The 22,127-nt window shown below is 35.0% G+C and overlaps 1 pseudogene; it reads right to left on the bottom strand.

Moving 5' to 3' along the window:
• Positions 1-17,876: 17,876 nt before the first annotated feature.
• LOC107541640 (glyceraldehyde-3-phosphate dehydrogenase pseudogene) lies at positions 17,877-18,862 on the bottom strand (annotated as a pseudogene).
• Between the last annotated feature and the right edge of the window lie 3,265 nt (positions 18,863-22,127).

The following is a 22,127-nucleotide window of genomic DNA, read 5'->3' as shown; positions in this document are numbered from 1 at the left end:
CCTGTTTTCCAGTCTCTGAGTGATTAACTGATGGGAAAATCCCTGAGCATACCTCAACTTTGCAGTGTTTAATTAAAAACCAAAAAGGGATGTTTCTTATGTTGGTGCTAATGCCAATGATATTAATGAAAAAAACCCCTAGTGATATCATGTAGATGATTTTGCCTTATGCTAGGCACTGAACTAGTCCAAAAAACAAAGTCGTAAGTAAGATATGACCATGTCATGCACCACATAATGATGTTTTGGTCAAGGATGGACCTCATTTACAATGGGGATCCCATAGGATTATAATGGAACTGAAAAATTCCTATCTCCTAGTGACATCATAGCTAGATTTTACAATTCAGTAATTCTTGTTCTTTTTATCATATTGCTTTTCCTGGTTCTATTGCTCACTCTCTATTCATTCTGCATATGTAGCTTAATAATTGGTATTATTTTTTCTCTCCAAATATTAGTATTTAAGATTATACTTCTCAAAGTTCTAATTTAACTAAATTTCCAACAATTTGATATGTATTATTTTCATTTGCTTTTAGTTTTATTTTAAAATGTCTACTATCATTTTTATTCTTTTTACTTTTACTTATAAGTTATTTAGATGATTATTGTATAAAGTTTCAAATTTATAAGGGTATTTTTAGTATGTGTTTTTATATTGGTTTATACTCAGAAAATATGGTCTATATAATACGATTCTATATTATAAATTTTTAAAATGTTCTATGCATGCTTGAGAAGAACCTGAATTCTAAAATTGTTGATGCAATCTTCCATATAAGATACATTAGTTTAAGCATGCTAATTTTTCTGTTCAAAACTTCTATATTATTACTGTTGTGCTCTGTTTCCCACATGCACCCTAACTGGGGATTGAACCCTTAACCAGGGCATGTGCTCTGACTGGGAATTGAACCGGTGACCTTATGGTGCACAGGATGCCACTCAACCAATTGAGCCACACTGGAGGCACAGAACTTTTTGTACTTAATACTGAAAATAATAAAATAAGAGGTGGACAAAGAATAGATGCTATATGCTGTTATATACTTTTTCCCAACTAGATGATTCTCATTTTGTTTTGTCATTACTCATTTTAGGTTTTAAAGACATAATCTGGTGCTCTTTTTGTAGCAACTTTTAAAGCTACACAATGCTTTAATATCTTTTGACTCTGATTTCCCTAATCTGTGAACAAGTATAGTTATCTCTGTTTTAGACATACTCAGGCAAAATTTAGAGGTTCTCACTGCTTTATTGAAAATGAAAAGCACCAGATGTCATAACTGTTGATTTTGCATGGAACATTATGAAATGCTCAACCTTTGTTAATTTCATTTGGATTATATTTGGGTCTTATTGCTAGGAGACAGAAGTTTCATATGTTTAATATCCAGGGTGTTAGTAAATCAAATTTCATTTCTTCCAGTGTTTACACAGTTGAAGTAAGGAATTTCACAATTACTTGATGAATTTATTAATGTTTTAACAAGTCAAATAAAATAAAATAATTCTTATCATTTTAAGCTCTTAAAATATTTATATTAACTTTATACATGCTATAGTCTAATTTTTTTCTAAAAATATACACTGAAATAGATCTACTTGGGGAACTATTAATAAGCAATTGACTAGAAGAAATCTCAGAATAGGAGCTATGAAGTTCAGATATGATTGAAAGTGATCCCCTTTAGCTACAGGCTTCTCAGGATGAAGGCTGATTCTAAATTTTTTGAGGATTTGAAACAGTGAGTAGTATCATGGTAAAATCCCAGAGGCAAGGTCTTGTGAATGTCTACCTTTCCTGTGAGGAAAGCAACCATGTACCTTATGTATAAGATTGGAATTCTCAGACCTTGAGAGGCCTACAAAAGGAATTTTTTTCACTAATTCTAGCCTCTATAAATCTAGATAGATCCGTGGCCTCTTCTCAAAGCTACATTACCAGAACTTCATGAATTTGCTACACCAAATAACAATATAGAAGAATCATTGAATTTTAGAGCTAGAAGGAACCTTACAGACCACGGAATTACAAACTTTTGTAGCATAAGGAAGTGAAACCAGGATCCCACTATTAATAGGATTAAACAATTACCCAACTTCCTAGTTTTCTAATTCAGTATTCTGTAGTATTATTGATTTTAAATACATGTTAATTAATAATTTCATATGTAGATTCTTCCTCATTTCTACAGAAGGTGTACTAACTTCATTCTTTATTACTATACAATTGACACTATTTTACTTCTTGTCCAAACCCCACACCAGAAGAATAAACTTTTCATAGAAAATTGGTAACCCAAGTTTTTAACAGTGCTGATTATGGAATCAGTGACCAAGAGATCAAGGCAAGGAAGAAAAATACAAACATAGTTAAGAAGTAATACAATAATTTTATATTTGAACCTATGTAATCTCTTTCCTTACTTTCTAAATTTGTGTTAACTTTTTTTACTTGTTTAAAGATGATACATGTTAGATCTTACTTCTGGAAGAATTGTCATTTTCTTGTATTTTAAAAAATTTCAATGTAATAATCCAAAAGTCAAGTAGTTGGTTCTCAGAATTAATAAGAGCCATTTTACTCACAGTTTGATCTCCTTAATATTTATATTTCTACCATTTTTATGTAATTCAAGTACATAAAATCATTGCTTGACAGTCATTTATATTTTATTGAAATCTGAAATATGCAGATTGGGAAAAGGTTTGAATTAGGAAATACATTTATCACATTTTCACTTCAGCCTGGCAATAAATCTCTCCATTAGGTGAAACCAGCCATGTAACTATCTGCTTCCTTTAAGTGAGAAGATATAAAATCTAATCTATTTTGTGAAAGTCTTATATTCGACTAAAAATAAGCAACAAAGAAAACCTGATGATACACCTAAACATCACCCATTCAAGCTCAATCACAAAGAAAGCATTGAAGACATTAAAATTTCCTCATACATGCTATATTTCCCGAGCAAATCTTTGTATTTCGGGGTTCTAATTTTCCATCTCTCTTCACTATAGCCATGCACGACTGGTAGTCATATATTCTTAGCCGCTTTCTTTGACAAGGGAGAAGCTAATGAATAAAAAGTTTGAGTAGCTTACTGAAGGTTACTCTCCCAGCCGTTCAGCTCAAGAGAGACCTGGACTCTCTCCCCTCCGCCTTAGGTGACTGCTTGAGATTCAATTTGTGTCACATATCCCCCTTATGAAGACTCAGATCGTGATCACATTTCAGGTTAAAACACTAGAAGTTATGCTTTAAGTTTAGTAGTTCCTAGTCCAGAGAAATCATATAGAGAAAAGGAAGCACAGTCTCAGGGACCAGACCGAAGACTCAAAACAGTTGACATACTGGGCCACATTATAAGTCAGGTATTTTAAATCAAGGTTTACCCTTTTATTCTTGTAATACGATAAATATTTCTATTCATACAAATGACACTCAAGATGTAGCTCACAGTATCAGAAACAAAATGGAATCTCTGGTTTATTTAATTTCAAAAGCCATTTTGGATCAATTTGACTCAGCCCCCCTGGGGACATGGGGAGACTATATAAAATGTGCCTCAGAGGAGGCCCATGTGAAGAGTTACCTCATGTCAAGTTTGCACACCCACTTGACAGCATCCTATCCGTAGCACCTGCAATGACTTGCCAGAGGGCTTGGCCTTACTAGAGGAGCATGCTCAGACCAAAAAAGGTAGGAAGTGCCAGGGACGTTATGGCATCTGGGCTCAGCCCAACAGTAGTTGGTGTATAAAACACCACAGCACTTGTCCTGTTCCAGAGGGGGTGGGCAATGAGTTGTAGTATTGGGAACCTGAACCCTTTATTTAGAGGTTCTTAATGTAGAGGCTAACACAGTCAGCATGTAGAAGTCAGAGTTAGCTCAGTATTTTGATAGCAGTTTTGTGCCACTTTAAAGACTTAGCTATAGGCGCTTCACTGGCAGGGTGATTCTATAAAGAAGGTTCACTGGCGAAATTTCCAACATTGGAGGTGAAACCACAAGCCATTTCAGCTAAGAAAAGACTAAGGAAAAAATTCATTGAGACTAGAACAATCCTTTTTTTAGAAGAACTGCCTGATTTAAATTAAGAACCTCCTTGAGAAATAATGAGAAAGAAGGTTGAACATATATGACAGAGTCAGAGAATGAAATAGTAAATTGAAGATTTGGGGTTTAATCTAAGAAACCTTACATAAGGGATTTAGGTTCTAGATTCAGGAAGCTCTACCCAGAAGTTTATGCTTTAAGATCAATCTATCACCCATTTAGAGAGAAAGGGACCCATAATCAAATCATATCTTAAATATATTTTCATTTGCTATGATATTTTTAATAAATAAAAGGTAAATGCCATAAACATGAAAAATAAAATCTGCCTCCATAGTGACTTAGTCTTTGTAAATAACAGCACTTTAAGAAATGAGAACATTTATCTTAGTGTTCCATGATAAAGATATAAGATAGACATGGAGATTACACTTATTCGTAAACAATGTTGCCCACTGTTTTGATGGACAGGTACTTCCAGTTGAACAAATGAATGACTGTCAAGAAAGGTCTGGATGTACAAGAAGATGACCATCAAAGAACCAAAAGTATAAGGTAGTTTCTCTTCTGTAGATAGTGCCAGTAGTGACCCGATTTATCAGATTCTGGAAATCAGTGGAAATGAAGATCATTTTTTTTTAAAAGGGCAAAACCAAGGAGTTCTGCAGATTCATAATTTAAAACAAATGCAGTTGATATGTGTTTACAGAAGAATTTTTTAAAATTGGCTGACATTAGAAAATTTTCAGTCCTTCTATAATTTGTGACTATGATTTCCTCCCATTCATTGAAATTCACAAACAGTTCATTTAGAAACTCTTTATTTAAATAGGAGATGTTAAAATGATATACTGAACAGTGTTTTTTATTAAAACTGAAATGTATCTGCCTTTGATTTCTGTATGACATCTAATAATTTTCATTTTAAGTCAAATTTTTAAATATAAGAAAAACAATTGCAATGGAATTATAATGTTGTGTCTTAATGAACAAATGAGTGTGGTCCTAAATATAATTCAGAATACACAATCTACCTCATGTTGTCTTTTTTATTTTGGGCACAAATCCTTTGCATAAGGCCAATTCCAGCAGAGTGGTGCTAATAATTAATCTAGCACTATAGTTTTATTCCCTGTTTTTGATGAAGCTCGCTACATGAATGAATGTATAACTGCCATAAAAGTATAATGAATTACATATACCCAGCTGAACATAATGGGCTAAATATTGAAAACATCACAGGCAAAGCATTATGCTTAAGAGTGTTTCAAACAGACAACTGCATGAGACAAAACAATTTCTATGACTTTAAAGGTTTCAGAATACAAAAAATAAAGAAAACCTGAAAAAAAATTTAATTACAATTGATTGAATTATTACTTATTAAATTAGATACCACAGACTTTTTTAGTTTCTAAGTTTCTTAAATTTTGTGTATGAATAGTTATTAAAATTTAAAATCACTCATGCAATTATGTTATATAATCATGTTATTATGAAATTATGTTTTATAACTATAATTATGACAAACCAAGTTGATATATCAGGGATAGTGATCAGACATGATTAATTATGGTTTATGTCACTATTTTCAAAGGGCCCAATTGATTCCTACTTTTGAAAGCACTAGCATATTCTTTACCAGCTTACCTATTAGAATATTTCCTAAACTATCTCATCATAAAATACCTGTAACCTTTATTTTGCACTATTGTAAAAGGAAGTAATATTACTTCACCTTGAAATTTTCATAATTAAATAATCATACATGTGATGACATTAAGAGTCCCCAAAATATAGTTGTAGGATAGACAATAATTCAGAGATACATGTCTGGCCTTATTGGTGTTCTCCCCATTACTTTCGGATGCATTCTCAATTTAGACCTAATTTATCTTTTCTGTACCCCTACCATATATAAATGAGAAATATGTATACACTTTTTCACTTACTTATAAATCTCATATTGCAATTGTTTTTAATACAATTAATCAATGTAACAAAGTGAATGGGCTACTATGTGTGTCAAATAATATCACTGCTTTTTCGAGGAATGGCCCAGAATAATTGACAAAAGACCTACCTGTCAGTCTTGGTCCTAAACATACTAGGAGTATCATATTGAGCAATTCAATTTAAGTTGCAACTTGTAAAATGACTGAGATATATACATATATATGTATATATATCATATTCCTCACATATTGAAATACCAAGTTAAGCTAATAGAAGGTATTTAAAATATCCTGATCATTCCATCTCATGTTTCTTAGACCATCAAATAGCTCAAATGAATTCAAAGGTTTAGGGTGGTGGGAACTTTGGAGTGGATTAATTATATACAGCAGGGGTGGGGAACTTTTCTTCTGCCAAGGGCCATTTGGATATTTATAACATCATTTTCAGGCCATACAAATTTATCAGCTTAAAAATCGACTGTGAAAAATAGCTCCTAGATTTATTGAATTTCAAGTCCCACCTGTGGTTGCCTTGGCAGGGCCAGAATAAATGATTTCACTGGCCTTACAACCCACAGGCTGGACACTCCCATCCCTGCTCTAGGGACTCAGGACAAAACAGAGAAAGGTGGAGAGATGATGGAGGTGAACCGCAGAACAAGAATATTGAACAGAGTTTACCCTTTTTGCCACTCAGTCTACGTTCTTCTCCTCTGTGCAGAAGAGACTCTCAAATTCTTATACACAGGGCACAGGCCTCACACACAGAGGTCACCCACCTTTCAACAGTGGTGATATCAATTCAGAAATACGTCCAACTGAAACCTAATTGTAACTAAGGATTCTTTGTATGAGCTAGCAAGAAGACAAAATTGTCTAATATAGAATATGCACAGCAGCTCCACTCACCACCTCCGTAGCTAGGGAGGAGGGTGTTTCCATTTTCATTCAATGTATCTTTACCTTCTACCGGCACTTCATTTGGTTGAAGTTCTTTATCTGATGGCAGGAATGGGAAGGAAAAATGTCCTAAGTAAGCTATTACAGGCATAGTGAGAGAACATTTGCCATTTCTATCTCTTTGATTCCTAGATATAAATTCTGGCTCTTGGAGAAATTGTACCACATATTGGTCACTGGTTTAAAGTATATATTATCTCTTTCAGACCAGTACCCAGCTTCACAAGCTGTTTACCTCCCAGGAGTCACAGTAAATGAGCCTTCAGTACATGATTTTCTCTGTCATATGAGTAACTGGCAGGGTTGCTTATACCACAGTATGAATCTTCAGGAGAGCTCTTTCTTCCTCTGAGCCTCTCTCAATAGATTAATCTGAGATTCACAATCAAATGTGACAACTTTGGCCTCCAACATCCATAGAGATCCACAGGCACTGTGCATCATTTTATATGAGAAAATGAAGGTGGAGAAACTTGTATTTCATTTTGGAAGGAATACTGCAACATGGTTGAAACTATTGTACTCCTAGAAATTTCCCCAATGTGGAAGGCCTTGGTGAGGATGCTTGTATCTCATTGTGTGGTATCCATGCTTTTCATAAAAGCATCTAGCAACATGTAACTTCTAGCTCATTGGGCATAATTAGCATAATTTCATCCATATCTTCTATACAAAGGACAATAATAATGTTCTGGGAATATCAAAACATTTGTGTTTGCTGAGTTATGGAAGAAAGAAAAGGGGGAGACATAATCTTGAGTAAAGAAAACAAAGACTAATTGCTCAAGGTCAGCTGAAAGACTACTGTTCTGGATTATCTCTATTTAAAACTGAGGACAAAAGTGGCCATGTAATTTATTATAAACTAAACAAGAATGCTTAGAAAGTGAAAGGGAGTACTTTTAGTAATAACAGCAAAAACAGACATAAAATAGAATTGTCCGAGGCAAATTGGATTACATGATTATACACGATCCCGACTTACAAGATTTTATATACAACTGCTCTTCAATCCTAAGCCTTCTCTACCCTTTAGAATGACTGTGTTAAACTATTATCTATTTCACATCGATAGGGTATATTTTGATATTGGAAGGTGTTTTTCTTTTTCAAGCTGTTTCATATCATAAACAATAGTTGGATTTACTTTTATAAAACATTTACTTGTTTTTGAATGATAATTGACCAGCCCACTATCTTCTTGATTTTGTGGTTGTATCAGAAATGTGATAAATAAATAAAACTAGTAAAAGTAAGCATTCATCCATCTTTGCCTAATAATTCTCACATTAGTGATGTGTAGATGTCTGTATATGTCAAATAGTTCAGGTTTTGTTTGCTAAGCACCCAGTTTTACAGCTCATCATTGCTTTCAGCTCTCCTGCTACCTGAATGTACTACAGCATTTGGTGGAATTACAGGTGGCTTCCACATACTTCCCACGTACATTAGGAACTGCTGCATTGAAATGCAGACCAAAACAGAATGCAATTTACTTTTGCTTAATAATAAGGGATCATCTGGCTTTAGCTTGGTTCCTGTGACAGAGCTTAATAAAACATTTGATGAAATCTTGATTAGGCCACACAAAGCATGATATTTGAGAAACATCAAGTGTGATTTGAGTTTTTATATAACTCTAACCCTAATGTCCCTTGCGCTGAATGAAATAATCAGTTTAAAAGTATGTACACTAATGATGTGCTTGTCATGAAAACAGAGCATACAATTCGTTCATCAGTGTTACAGCGGAGTAAGATTTATTTAATTCAATGCTGATTTCTAAATATTTCTGTGATGGAATGTTTCTTGAAAGCTCTGATCTACTTGAAATGAACTTTTGTGTCTAATTTCTATAGTCCATGGATGATAAACCAGGTTTTACCCTCAGTGGCTTTGTTTTTCTTTATTTTCAGTTTGAGAAGTTTTAAAGGCAAATAGATAATTGGATGCACAGGGATGAAGCCAGTCTGTTTTGCAAAAGGTAGCACCCTCAATGCTTATGTGCCCTTTAAATAACTTGATTTCTTCTTCTACCAGTAAGAGTCATTTAAAGCTGGGTATTTAGTTACAATGAATATCCTTGACTCAGAGATTTGTATATCTTTGCTTTTTTTCTATTACATTTTTTTAAAAAATGACAGTCTTTGAGTATGTGTGAGCATGCTTGTAGGCAGGTAATTGTGTTTGTAAGTGAAGGGGTATGTAAGAGAGTGAGTGGGTGTGAAAGTATATTTGTTGGGAGAAGAGAGTGTGTGCTCATGTTAGATTGACTGGGATATAGAGATCAGTGGGACTAATAAGTACTTAATGAACTCACAAAACTAATGAGAAATTTATATTTAAAGAATAGCTTTTTTTAAAAGACACTCAATGAGATTTTTGTAATATTATTTAGGAAGTATTTTACACTAAATAATAAAGTCAATGGTGTTCAAAGAAAAATAGCTATTCTACCAGGCTTTATATTTTGACAAGTTATAGTTTAAATACAGTTTAATAATTATTTGAGAATAAATTGCACTAATAAAGAATCAATAATAAGAGCAGAAAATAAAAGGGTCATGAGATTATCCATCAATTACCTAATTCCTTTAAGGCTTAACTACAATATAACAAAACTATTCCATGAAAGATATGGGATTTTTTTTCTAGTGCTTTCTACTCAAACCACTCTCTTGAACATTAAAACATTTTAGAAAAAATCTTGTTAATTTAGTGTCCTAAAATAGGAAAGAAATATCAAGATTTAAGTCAGGCCTGACATAAGAAAGATAAAAACAAAGTGGTCCACAAATAAATGCCTAGTTTAACAAGAAGCGCTTTATCAAATAGTATAATAAAATGAAGTATATTCTGCTGTGCACTGTGGACAAAGCCTTTTGAATGGAGTAGATATGGACCCTGAGAATGAAAAACCAAGAGGGAAAAATGAGTCATAGGCCCACATGGAAATTTACATACTATTGACGGCAGGTCCTGTTAAGCTGGCATTCATATTTGATGACAAAACTTTATTTTAAATTAATCCCTATTTTAATTTGAATGCCCATTTCATTTATTATAAACAGTAGCATTCTTTTTACTATAAAGATGAACTTTAACTTGCTCTTTCCTCAGTGTAATATCCAGGTTGAAAAATTATAATTTTCTCTCCTGACAATGCTTTCTTCAGGGTACATATTTTCTCTACGTTGTCAAAACACATGCATGGCATTTCTCATTCAATCTGCTTTAGAAAAGTACCTTTCACCTCTGTTTCAGATGCCTCTCTGGAGTCCTCTAATGGTTCCTCCCTTCATGCACTTATGCATACATGCCTATATTTTCTATAAAATGATTCCAGATTTAACTCCCGTATTTGATTAGTCTGAGTGAATATTTTCTTGAGATGCCATAAATTCCAGAGGCAGAAACTTCATTTTGTTGATATAGTTTTACAAATTATTGGCATCTTTACAACACAGTGTCTAGGAACACAGATGCCTTCTCCATTATTAGGGTGTTCATTTACATCCTTCAGCAAAGTTTAATAGTTATCCTCATTTAGGTCCTGCACATTTACTGTTTACTTCCTTAGATATTATATAATTTTTGCTGCTATTATGAATAAACCTTTCCATTCATTCATTTTTATAATTGATTTTTTTGTTGTTGTGTTGGAGAATTCTTGCATTTGTGCTTGGTTGGTTGACTTTATGTTCAGCTACCTTACATGTTTATCTTAATTATTTTATTAGAACTGGATTTTTAAAAATTTATTTCCTTATACTTCAATAATTTTAGCAAACAATTATCATTAAATCTACAGATCAACACCTTTTTCAAAAAGGGAGTGACAGAACTTAGACTATTTTTCTGGCTCCAAATACAGAGTTCTTTCCACAGTAAAATTTTCTTAGCAAGACAAGTCGGTTTAAAATCATTTCTTTTTATTAAAATAGTTTCCAATCCAAGGAAAAGCCAGTTTTTGTCCAAGGAGAATCTGGTCTTTCTAGAGCTATAAAACTAGGGTTCAATACTGCAGCATCACTAGAGAACTTAGCTGGTACTCAAAGGGAATCTATAGTGGATGCTGTGGTTCAACAGTGTGTTCCCCCCATCAAGCATAGGGCTCATTTTCCCGTCTACTTAGAATGTTGGTTGCTGAAAACTCACAGCCGAATCACTCCAGGAACTGGCCTCCACTGAAGGAAAATGGTTTCCTTAAAGTTATGTTCCCACCCTAAAGGAAGCCAGCATTCCACAGCTGATCAATGTAGGAACCCCACACAGTCCCACAGGCTGGGACTCTTTACCTAATTTAGGAAACTCTAAAAGAACACCCCAGATCCAAAGCTCCTTGAGGAACTGGCTGAGGTCTCTGTTTTATCTGCCGTATAGCTCAACTTCATCCTCTGTTCCAATATTGAATACTTTACTTTATGACATATGTATCTGGAGAAGCTCAAGATAACTGCTGACTTACTGTAATGACATATGCTGGCATGAAAACCCTAATGTAGATATTTCTAAAACACTAGACAGTAAGAATCACAGTAATTTTGTGGCTTCCACCAAGGATCCATTTAGGAGTGGTGTATACCTACTAATGAAGAGATGAAATATCCACTGGTATATCAATATATTAATTTGACTTTTGCCAGAACTGGGAGAGGTTATTCTCCTTATTGGCCATGCAGACATGCTTCTAAGTAATTTAAGGAAATCTAAATTTTTCAATATATACTACTGATGATTCAATTTGAACGTAAATACATGCTCATAAAATAGAGTCAGGGTGCTGTGGACTGAATTGTGTCCCTCAAAATTTGTAAATTGAAGCCCCAAACCACAATGTGATGGTGGTATTTGTAGATGGGGCCTTGGGGGAATAATGAGGTTTAAATGAGGTCATGATGAGATTGTGCCCTTATAAGAGACATCAGAAAGCTTGATGTCTCTTTCTTTATACACAGGCACCAAGGGAAGGCCATATACTTCTGGACCTAGGGATTGTTGTGAGCTCAAGGGAAAATCAGCCAGATAATGTATATCTTTCCTTACCTAATGTTTGCTTTGTTGCATAGGAATCAGGTGATGAAAGTCACCAAAGCCTTTAAAGAGTATCTTATCCATAGAGCACCAAGAGAACATTAAATATATAGTCACTGTAAAAAAATTCAATAATTCACTCTATCTTTCATGATTAATTTGAAAAAAATAAATTATTATTACTCAAAAAATAAAATGTGAGCCCAGCTAATATGGCTCAGTGGTTGAGCATCAACTTACAAACCAGGAGATCACAGTTCAATTCCCGGTCAGGGCACATGCCCAGGTTGCAGCTTGATCCCCAGGATGGGGCATGTAGGAGGCAACTGATCAGTGATGACTCTCTCACCATTGATGTTTCTATCTCTCTCTCTCCCTCTCCCTTCCTCTCTCTGAAATCAATAAAGATATATATATTTTTAAAGTTTAAATATTATATCACATTGATAGATATTATATTAACATACAATGAACTTATAAGGGACAGAGAGCGAGATGATATCCTAAATAGTTTTTTTAAATCTCTGAGAATTACTATTGTTTCCCTACCATGCTAATTATACTTTCTCTAATGAGAGGGGTTTTTTGTTTGTTCATTTGTTTTTGGCAGAATTTATTAGAAGTAGGACATATCCACACCTAATTAAAATCATTTTATCTAATTTTTAGAATCCCTGATTTTTTTGCCTGGAAACAAAAGCCAGTATAGACAATACTTGTTCTTCATTCTGTCAATCACATTCCAGTAATTAATTTAAGCTGTGAAAATTTTGTTACAGTTATCAGTGCCACTGTCTTCAGAATTATGAAATCAGGTAGCAGCAATCAACTAATTATTAGAGCTTCATAAACTATGAAGGTGCTGATCCCAGTTGCTGGTTTTGATTTTCTTTATTTAAAGAACTCTTCCTATGCCTATATTTAGGCTAAAATTTAAGTACTCCCATCTTATAGAGGAAAGTGGAACAAACAGTCTGTACATTATTATTATTAGTTAGAAAACCTTTTGTTGCTTTTGAATTACTGTTTTATATTGATATGAGTTACTACTTTATATTTTGAAGTATAAATAGGTTACAAGAGTGAATTCAGCACAATTTCATCTTTCCCCCCCCCCCTCCCCAAATGTGAGCATTATGCTAAAACCAATGGATGGATCTAGAGGGTATTATGCTAAGTGAAATAAGTCAAACAGAGAGATAAATACTGCAGTTTCACTTATACGTTGAAACAAACAAAACAAAACAAAGACAGACTCATAGAAACAGAGATGGAGGAATGGCGTCCAGAGAGGAGGGTGGAGGAAAATGGGTGAAAAGGGGAAGAATAGTGTCAATAGTATTCTGATAAATTTACATGGTGAGAGATGATTACTAGAATTAGTGAGGCGATCACCCTGTAAGGTATAAAAATGTCAAATCATCATATCGTACAACTGGAATTAATATAACCAATATAAGATTGTATAACAACTATACTTTTAAAAAAATCAAATAGATAGCAAGCAGACAGCTCTGGCTGGGGGGGACTTAGGGATGGATTGAGCAAAAAAGTTAAAAAAAAAAAGAGAGAACTCAGGAACATGGACAACAGTGTGGTGATGGTAGGAGTGGGGGAATGGAGGTGGAATAAGGCATAGAGGGGATAAATGGTGTTAAAGAATAAAATAAAAATAATAAATACATACATAAATACATAGAACCAATGGGCATGATCCATACATGTAAAGGCTACACCAGGGAGGTTTCTAGTGGAGAAATTGCGTATATCTTATTTGGGGTGGTGATTAGTCAGATGTGTCAAAGGTCATACTTTCTCAAATGGAACACTTAGATCTGTGCTTTTTATATATAAATTGTACTTCAATGTATAAATGTGTACAAAGCCATTGACAAAGTTAACTAGCAAGGGAGCCAATGCAATGAAATGACAGAAGGAGATACCCTATCCCTGGTTTTGACTCCAACTTGCTTAGTAAAGCTCAGTTACTTTTCTGGACCTTAGTTTTCTTACCATAATATGGAAATCATTTGATCTTTTGGACTAACACCTATATAAATAAGTGTATTGGCATACCTCAAAGATATTGAGGGTTTGGTTCCAGACCACTGCAATAAAGTGAATACTGCAAGAAAGCAAGTTGTAATCTCTTTGTTGTTAGAGGGTCTTGCCTTCAATTTGTAAAAATCACACCTGTGAAGCACAATAAGGCAAAGCACAATAAAACAAGATAGGATTGTTTATATAAATTCAATTGTGATTATGTGTCCAGAGAGAATGCTGCCAAAAATAGGAGAGGCACAATTCAAACTAAGAGGAAGAAAGAAATTCTTGCCAAAAAAGAAAACACACAAAAACAAGGTTCATTTAAATCAGATAAGGAAACAGCACTTATTCTAAGACATTTATTCAAATATCAACTCTACTTGAAACACAGAATATAGGGGGAAAAGTACTTGAAAGTCAGAGAAAGACTTCATTCCTGCTCTTGTTTTTAAAGGGGAGAAAAAGTTGACTTGGCTAATGTTAAAAGAGAAACTAAAGCATATTAAAATTTTTGGAAGTTTCTTTGAGCAAAAATCAATTTGAATTGGGTAGCATCTAATCTAGCAGACAGAAAAAAGCTCCAAGGAGCTATAAAATAATGGAAGACTTTTATAGACAGAAGGGAGCAGAAACAAGGAAGCTATACTAGGCAAAAAGCGAGCTGGTTATTACAAGGTTACATTCCTTTAGACTTTAGAGGATGGCAGGCAGACTACCTAACTAGTTCTGATCAGGTAATTCCTGTTGACTGGTTTAAGATTCCATTTCTGGGAGAACTGAAACTTGTAAATACATTAGGCCTCAGTTTGGTTAGTTTAAGTGACACCACCTGGGGCCTGTTGTCTTGTTTTTTTAAGAGTAATTAAAAACCAGTCGCCTTAACTTTGACAATCTGCAAACTGATCAGAGTACATCTTGAAACAATCAATTTATAATAGTCTAGATGAGCAATTTTCTACCTGTGTGCTGCAAGAATTTTTAAAACATGTAATATCTGACTATTTAGTCACAGGCACTGACCTCTTTTCCCTTAGAAGGTCAAATAAAAGAATGACAATAGCCAACACAACAATAGCCATCTGGTGTGAATGCCTTCTTGAACCTTAAATATATAGGTCATATAATGGAGTTGGTTCTTATTGGTTATGTCACATAATAAGGTTGCATCTGATGGGTTAATTCTTGTTACCAGAAATCCATATATATAAGTATTGGTACCTGATATTTTCGAAAGTCAAAAGGGTAGGTAATTAGTATTTTTTTGTGAATCAATTAAAATTATACCTTTTTTGTCAGATTAGCAAAGTATATTTTTTGGTGTGACACAGAATTTTAGTAACTAGTTTCTGTGTGCCATGAGATTAAAGAGGTTGAAAATTGCTAGTCTAGATGAACACAAGGCATTGGGTAGAAAACCCACTTGAATTTGTGAAAAGTAAGCCATGCCAGACAAATTTTGTCTTTCTATAATTAACTTGCCACAGTGCTGAGTAACTGGCCGTAGAACTTAACCTTTTTACGTAGGTGTATATCTGGCTAAATTACATTTAAAGAATTGTTATTAGAAAATTGGCGGAAGGTGAGTACTAATGGTGATGGACATATTAACTGATGCCTCAACATGTTTGATTTTCAGCCTATTATTAGCATCAACTGATGACATAAAGAATGTTTTCAAAAACATGTTTCAAACATTAGGGATTGTGAATATTAGCGGATTAACCATGGTCTGATATTGGCAGTGAAAACAAACAAAAAATGCTGACCCCTGATTTTTCAGACTCATGAATCAGAGAAAGTGGCTGAAAATACAGTCTTTACTTGAGATAGCTGTGAGAGAAGTAATGCTGCTGGAGATAGATGGGTTTCTGTTAGAGAGGCAGAAGTCCAAAATCCACGTGACCTAATATGCTGTAGAAAAGAATCTGGTCCAGAGACTATTGGATACTCTTGAGAGGAGGGGTGATAGTACGATATTGCTCTAAAATAGGGTAAAACTATTAGGCTTAGATAGAAATAAAAGTGCAAAAGTGATCTATTGTTTTGAGAATCAGTTGCTTCACTGGTTAAGTCCTAACAACTATAAGAATTTCTAAATTAAAGCTTTTTTTTATCATGAGTTGCCTCCCAAATTTTAATATCTATAAATGTCAGAATAGCCTGCATATTTGTAAAACGGACAGGTTTCTTAGTCCTACTTCAATTTTACTGTTTCAAAACATCTGAGAATATAGCGTTTAAAACCATATTCCATAGGTGATTCCTGAAAAACCAATACAGAGGGAGACTAAAGGTAGTCTGGGATGGGCGGAGGGACAGGTTTCTTATAGTAAAGAGGGCCGCCGAGCATGCTACATCTAGCCAGGCTTAGTGCTGTGACATTACTCTGAGTGCCATTACTGTTAGCTCTCTAGTGCACATCCAAACAAAGTAAACTGGCTTCAGCAATAGTGGAGAAGAGGAGAATGGATAGCTAAGTTGTGCCTTCTTCAACTAATAGAATAGCAAAGATAGATAAAAATGAAGGAAATGTACCTACACACAACACGATCTTACAAACACAATGGCGAGTGAACAAAAGATACATGAAAGAGCACATGATGTACCATTTTGATACATAAATTTTTTTTCAAAAACACAAAATCAATTTGTAGTAATTAGGGATTCATATTTACATGGTAAATCTAATAATGGGAAGCAAGAAAGTGATTATAACAGTCAAGATTATGGCTACATGTTGGGGATGGTGGGAGCACATGTTTCGGATGTTACACGAAGGGCCTTCTGGTTCGGTCAGAGTTCCATTTTTTAACATATGTGGTGGCATACTGGTATTCACTGTGTGATAAAAACATTAAGGAAGGGGGGTAAAAAACAGTGGAGATATTTCCACAAGTCAGTCACACTAGTGAGAATATTGAACATAGTTTTAGCTACTGTTGGATCTTCCAACAAGATGAAAAGTCAGCCTAAAATCAACCTAACTTATGAAAACTGGAGCCTATTGGATAAAAAGAGATTTCTTTAGGTGATAACACATTGTCTACATGTATTTGAATTCCTCCCTCCACCCCCCATCACATATAGTGGCTTATTAATGCTTATGTTTAAGATGTAGTATGGAAAAGAGCGTTAATGATTTTCATATGCCTATTTCAATTATATATGTTTATCCATATGGAATATATGACATATTTATGGCAAAACAAAACAAACAAAAAAACCCTCTCCATAATATCCATCCATTAGGGAATATCACATAAAGACATCTGTTTACACAAGCCGTGATTCTTCATATAGATTTATAGGATCCAAGATGCTTATGAAATTATGTGCTGAATTACAGGTGAAGGAACAGCTGCCACTAAAGGGGGAAAAATAGGCTTGTACATTTATAGAACAGAAGCTGACAGAACCTTTTAGAAGGTTTGAAAGTGTCCAGTAGACTTTTTAATTAAAAAATTGTGCTTGCCTTTGCACTTCTATGTTCCAAAAAGAACTAATACAGTTAAGAGCTGAAATAGTGTAATCCACTCTTGGCAAGATTTACAACCAATTTTTGAGAACTTAGAAGCTCAAGTGTTTTAGTCAAGCAGCATACTGAAACTTTGAACACTGATGTCAGCTTTTTGTTGTTGTTTTTTGGCTGTATACAGAAAACTTTATTGATGGTGCCTGACAAGATAGGACTTCCTAAGTCCCTCCCCTTCTTCAGGGGGTCTGACATGAGAAGATTCTCAGTGTGTTGGGGGATCGATTTGAAGCAAGTGTTCCCCAGCAGCAGAGGGTCTCTCTTCCTCTTGCTGGGGCTTTTACTCATTGGAGGCCATGTGGACCATAAGGTCCACCACCCTATGGCTATAGCCAAATTCCTTGTCATACCAGGAAATGAGCTTGGCAAAGTAGTTACTGAGGGCAATGCCAGCCCCAGCACCAAAGATGAAAGAAAGGGTGTCACTGTTAGAATCACAGGAGACAACCTGGTCCTCAGTATAGCCCAAGATGCCCTTGAGGAGGTCCTCTGATGCCTGCTTCACTAACTTCTTGATGTCATCATATTCGGCAGCTTTCTCCAGACAGCACATTAGACTCACAACCAACACATTGGGGGTGGGGACACGGAAGGTCACACCAGTGAGCTTCCCATCCAGCTCAGGGATGACCTTGCCCACAGCCTTGGCAGTGTTAAGTATAAGCAGGGGTGGTGTTCTGGGCAGCCTCTCAGCCCAGAGGGTTCCACAGCTTCCCAGAGGGGCTATCCACGGTCTTCTGGGTGGCAGTGATGGCATGGACTGTGGTCATGAGTGCCTCCACAATGCCAGTGTTGTTATGGATGACCTTGGCCATGGAGGGGCCAAGCAGTTGGTGGTACAGCAGGTACTGCTGACAATCTTGAGGGAGTTGTCATACTTGTCATGGTTCACACACATCACAAACATGGGGCATCTGCAGGAGGGGCAGAGATGATTCCTCTTGTGGCTCCATCCTTCAGGTGAGCCCCAGCCTTCTCCAAGGCAGTGAAAACACCAGTGGACTCCACAGCACACTGAGCACCAGCATCACTCCCTTTGGGATTGGTGGGATGTCACTCCTGGAAGATGGAGAGGGACTTTCCATTGAGGACAAGCTTCCCTTTGTCAGTCTTGGCTGTGCCTATGAATTTGCCATGAGTAGAATTATACTGGAATGTGTAGACCATGTAATTGAGGTCAATGAAGGGGTCATTGCCAGAGTTAAAAGCAGCCCTAGTGACCAGGTGCTCAATGTGACCAAACCCGTTAACTCCAACCTTCACCATCATATCTCAGGTTTATGGCTGGCACTGAGCAGGAAGATGCCACTATCTGTCAAACAGGAGGAGCAGAGAGCCTGGCCTCAGCTTTCAGGTTTAGTTATGGGTAAGTGAAGTACTAGTGGGTCTAAGTAATTATCATACATGGATATCATTTATCTGATATATCCTAAATGTAAGGAAACTACCAATAAGAATAAAGAATAAGAAAAATTTTGTGTGCTGATCAGACACAGACATCAACCCAAACACAGACATTAAGCGCTATTCAAGAATCACAGCTTGGGTGTGAATCTAGGGAACTAAGAGAAAACAAAGCTATGAGGTTATATCAAGAAACACATGCGCTAAGATCTGAAAACAGCTCAAGTGCCCAACAGAAGATGAGTGGATAAAAAGCTGTGGGACATTCACACCATGGAATACTATGCAGCTGTAAAGAAGTAGGATCTCGTACCCTTTGGGACAGTATGGATGGACCTAGAGAATATTATGCTAAGTGAAATAAGCCAGGCAGAGAAAGATAAACATCACATGATCTCACTTATATGTGGAATCTAAAGAACTTAATAAACTGATGAACAGAATAGATTCAATGCCATGGAAGCACGGATCAGACTGACGAATGTCAGAGGGATGGAGGAGGGCAGGTGGGTGGAGGGGGAGAGAGTAACCAAAGAATTTAGATGCATATATGCACAACCCAAGGACATGGACAATGGTGTGGAGAGGGACTGGGGAGGGGGATGGGATGGGGTGGAATGGGTCATTGGGGAGAAAAAGGGGCATCTGTAATATTTTAAACAAAAACAAACAAAACAAACAAATAAGAAACACATGCTACAGTGTGGGGAATATAATTAGTAATATTGTAATAACTATATATGGTGTCATATGGGTACTAGACTTATTAGGATCACTTTGTAGGGTATATAAATGTCTAATCACTATGTTATACAACAGAAACTAATAGAATATTGTATGTCTACTGTAACTGGAAAATAAATTAATTTAAAAAATGAACACATACTATGAAGACTGTGTTCTGGAGTGCCATTTGTGCCTTAACTGGATTATCTAAAACAATCCTGAGTTATACCTAATTGCAACCCAGCAGCTCAAAAGAAAAGAGCATTGGACACAGCATCTGTCCTCTAGCATTGAAATGATCCTCTATTGTGTTGTCTTCTGTTGGATAAAACAGGGACCCAAACCATTTTGGGTTTCCACACGGCCTCTGAAGTAAGCATTGATATTTATCGTTTTAAACAATTTAAAGACTAAGTAATATACACATAAATGCATTACTTATAAAAAAGCTTAAAATATTTGTTCTGGCAGATGTAAATGAATTGGACACTTAATCTTCCTCCAATTACCCCAGTTTCTTTCTTTTTTCAAAATTTAGTTACAACATGAAATTTTAAAAACATTCTTCAGGTATAATGGTGGTAACTCTACACTTGAAAATAACATCTTATATTATATTCTTTAGTAGTGTTTTCAAATGGATACATATTTGCTTTTAGTTGTTTCTGTTCTCTGAGATCTTCCTATTGAAAATATGCTTGACATGTTGTTCCCGAGGTAATTTTATTTTGGCGCTTTGTAATATGTAGATTTCTAATATTACACTATAACTTTATGTTATAAAACCCTAGTAGTTTTGTATTATGTGTATCCTGGGATTAACATATTTAGCTATAACTTAAGGGCAAAATGATGTATTATGATGTTCTTCGAGAATATAAAAAAAGCTTTAGATTGTTCAGCCATATTAATAAGGTATTATTGCAATGATAGTATAGAATTTTGAAAGAATACAAACTATATCCTTGTATATGAATAAAGTATCATCTCAGTATATTCCTATAGTAAACTCTCCATATGTTTACTTTCAAGAGTAAAATTTTGCTACAAAGGACATGGACCATTTTTTCTTGGTATTGACCCTTTAATTGATACTGGACATTTATTTCATTTGCTGTTATCCATTTATAAAACTGTTGCTTTTCTTCAATGACCAACTTTAACAACTTTTCTTTATTCCTCTAATTTTTCCCTTTACTCAATCTTGAAGTCATTCAATCAACCCGTTTGTTGAGAATCTATTTATGTCCTAAGCAATGTAACAAATATCAATGAAAAGGACCTTTGGCAACAATAATGGAAGAATTAATATAATGAGGCGTATATAACTTACAACTAAGGAGGCTCAAAGTAACAAAGAATCCACAAAAAAATATTTGAAACTAAACTTAGTCTATGACAACTTTTAAATCTCAGAAACTAAGGAAGGGGAATTGTATTTAAATGCCACATTATAAGTTTTATTGTTTCATTGAATAAACACATACCTGATCACAAACTGTGGATTTCCTAAGAAGTAGATCTAATATTTGTCTTCCCAAGTGCTCTAATATGTTTATTCTTCCTAAATTGCTTTCTTGTTTAGAAGTAGAGGGTCAGTAAAAAAATCATCAAGGACATTTGGCCAGACACGAATTTGAATCTCTACAATGCATTTTTTTTTTTAGCCATAGCTTAATAATATTTGTATGTCTTGGGGGTAAAATGAGTCCAAAAAGATTATTAACAGGGGACTATTAAGAGAGTCCTCCCATTAAACAATTTTCCAACAATATTATTGTCTAGTGATGATACAGTAACATAAAAATGGATAATCACTGACAATTGACAGGTTACTCAACTTCTCTGACTTGAATGGGGGAATAATTATACCTACTTTGCAGGGTGATTGTGAGGTTCAAATTGTTTAGTGGGTATGACATTATGAATACAATACCTATTCCTTTATAGTTTGAACATTCGATTTCTATTTTCATAACCTCCCAAACCCATTTCCCTTAAATCATATACTTTCTTGTTTTTTATATTGGTAACTTAACCATGGTTTATATTTACATATTTTTGAGTCTTTTGTTTCAAACTAGAATCATTACAATGTTAATACATTTGCAGCTAACCTGAAGAAGCTTGGCTTTGAATTCTTATTTGTGTGAGCTGTCAGGTCATGTGTGTCTTGGGCTCCATTAAAACACACAAGTTAGAATCATTCATGAAGTGAATAAGTAATTTATAAGTGGTCATGACGAATGTAGAAAGTCCTTCTTATGCTTTTCCTTGTTTGTGTAACACCGCAAGAAAAGTAAGCACATTTTTTATTACATGGCTCAAGCTAGAGAGAAGCAAATGTTTGACAATTGATTTCAACAGAAGTAACTCTTCAAGAAGTCACAGAGTAGAGTCA

The sequence above is a fragment of the Miniopterus natalensis genome, chromosome 10 (assembly GCF_054644295.1).
Source record: "Miniopterus natalensis isolate mMinNat1 chromosome 10, mMinNat1.hap1, whole genome shotgun sequence".
NCBI lineage: Eukaryota > Metazoa > Chordata > Mammalia > Chiroptera > Miniopteridae > Miniopterus > Miniopterus natalensis.
This window is presented reverse-complemented; position numbering and strand designations above follow the sequence as displayed.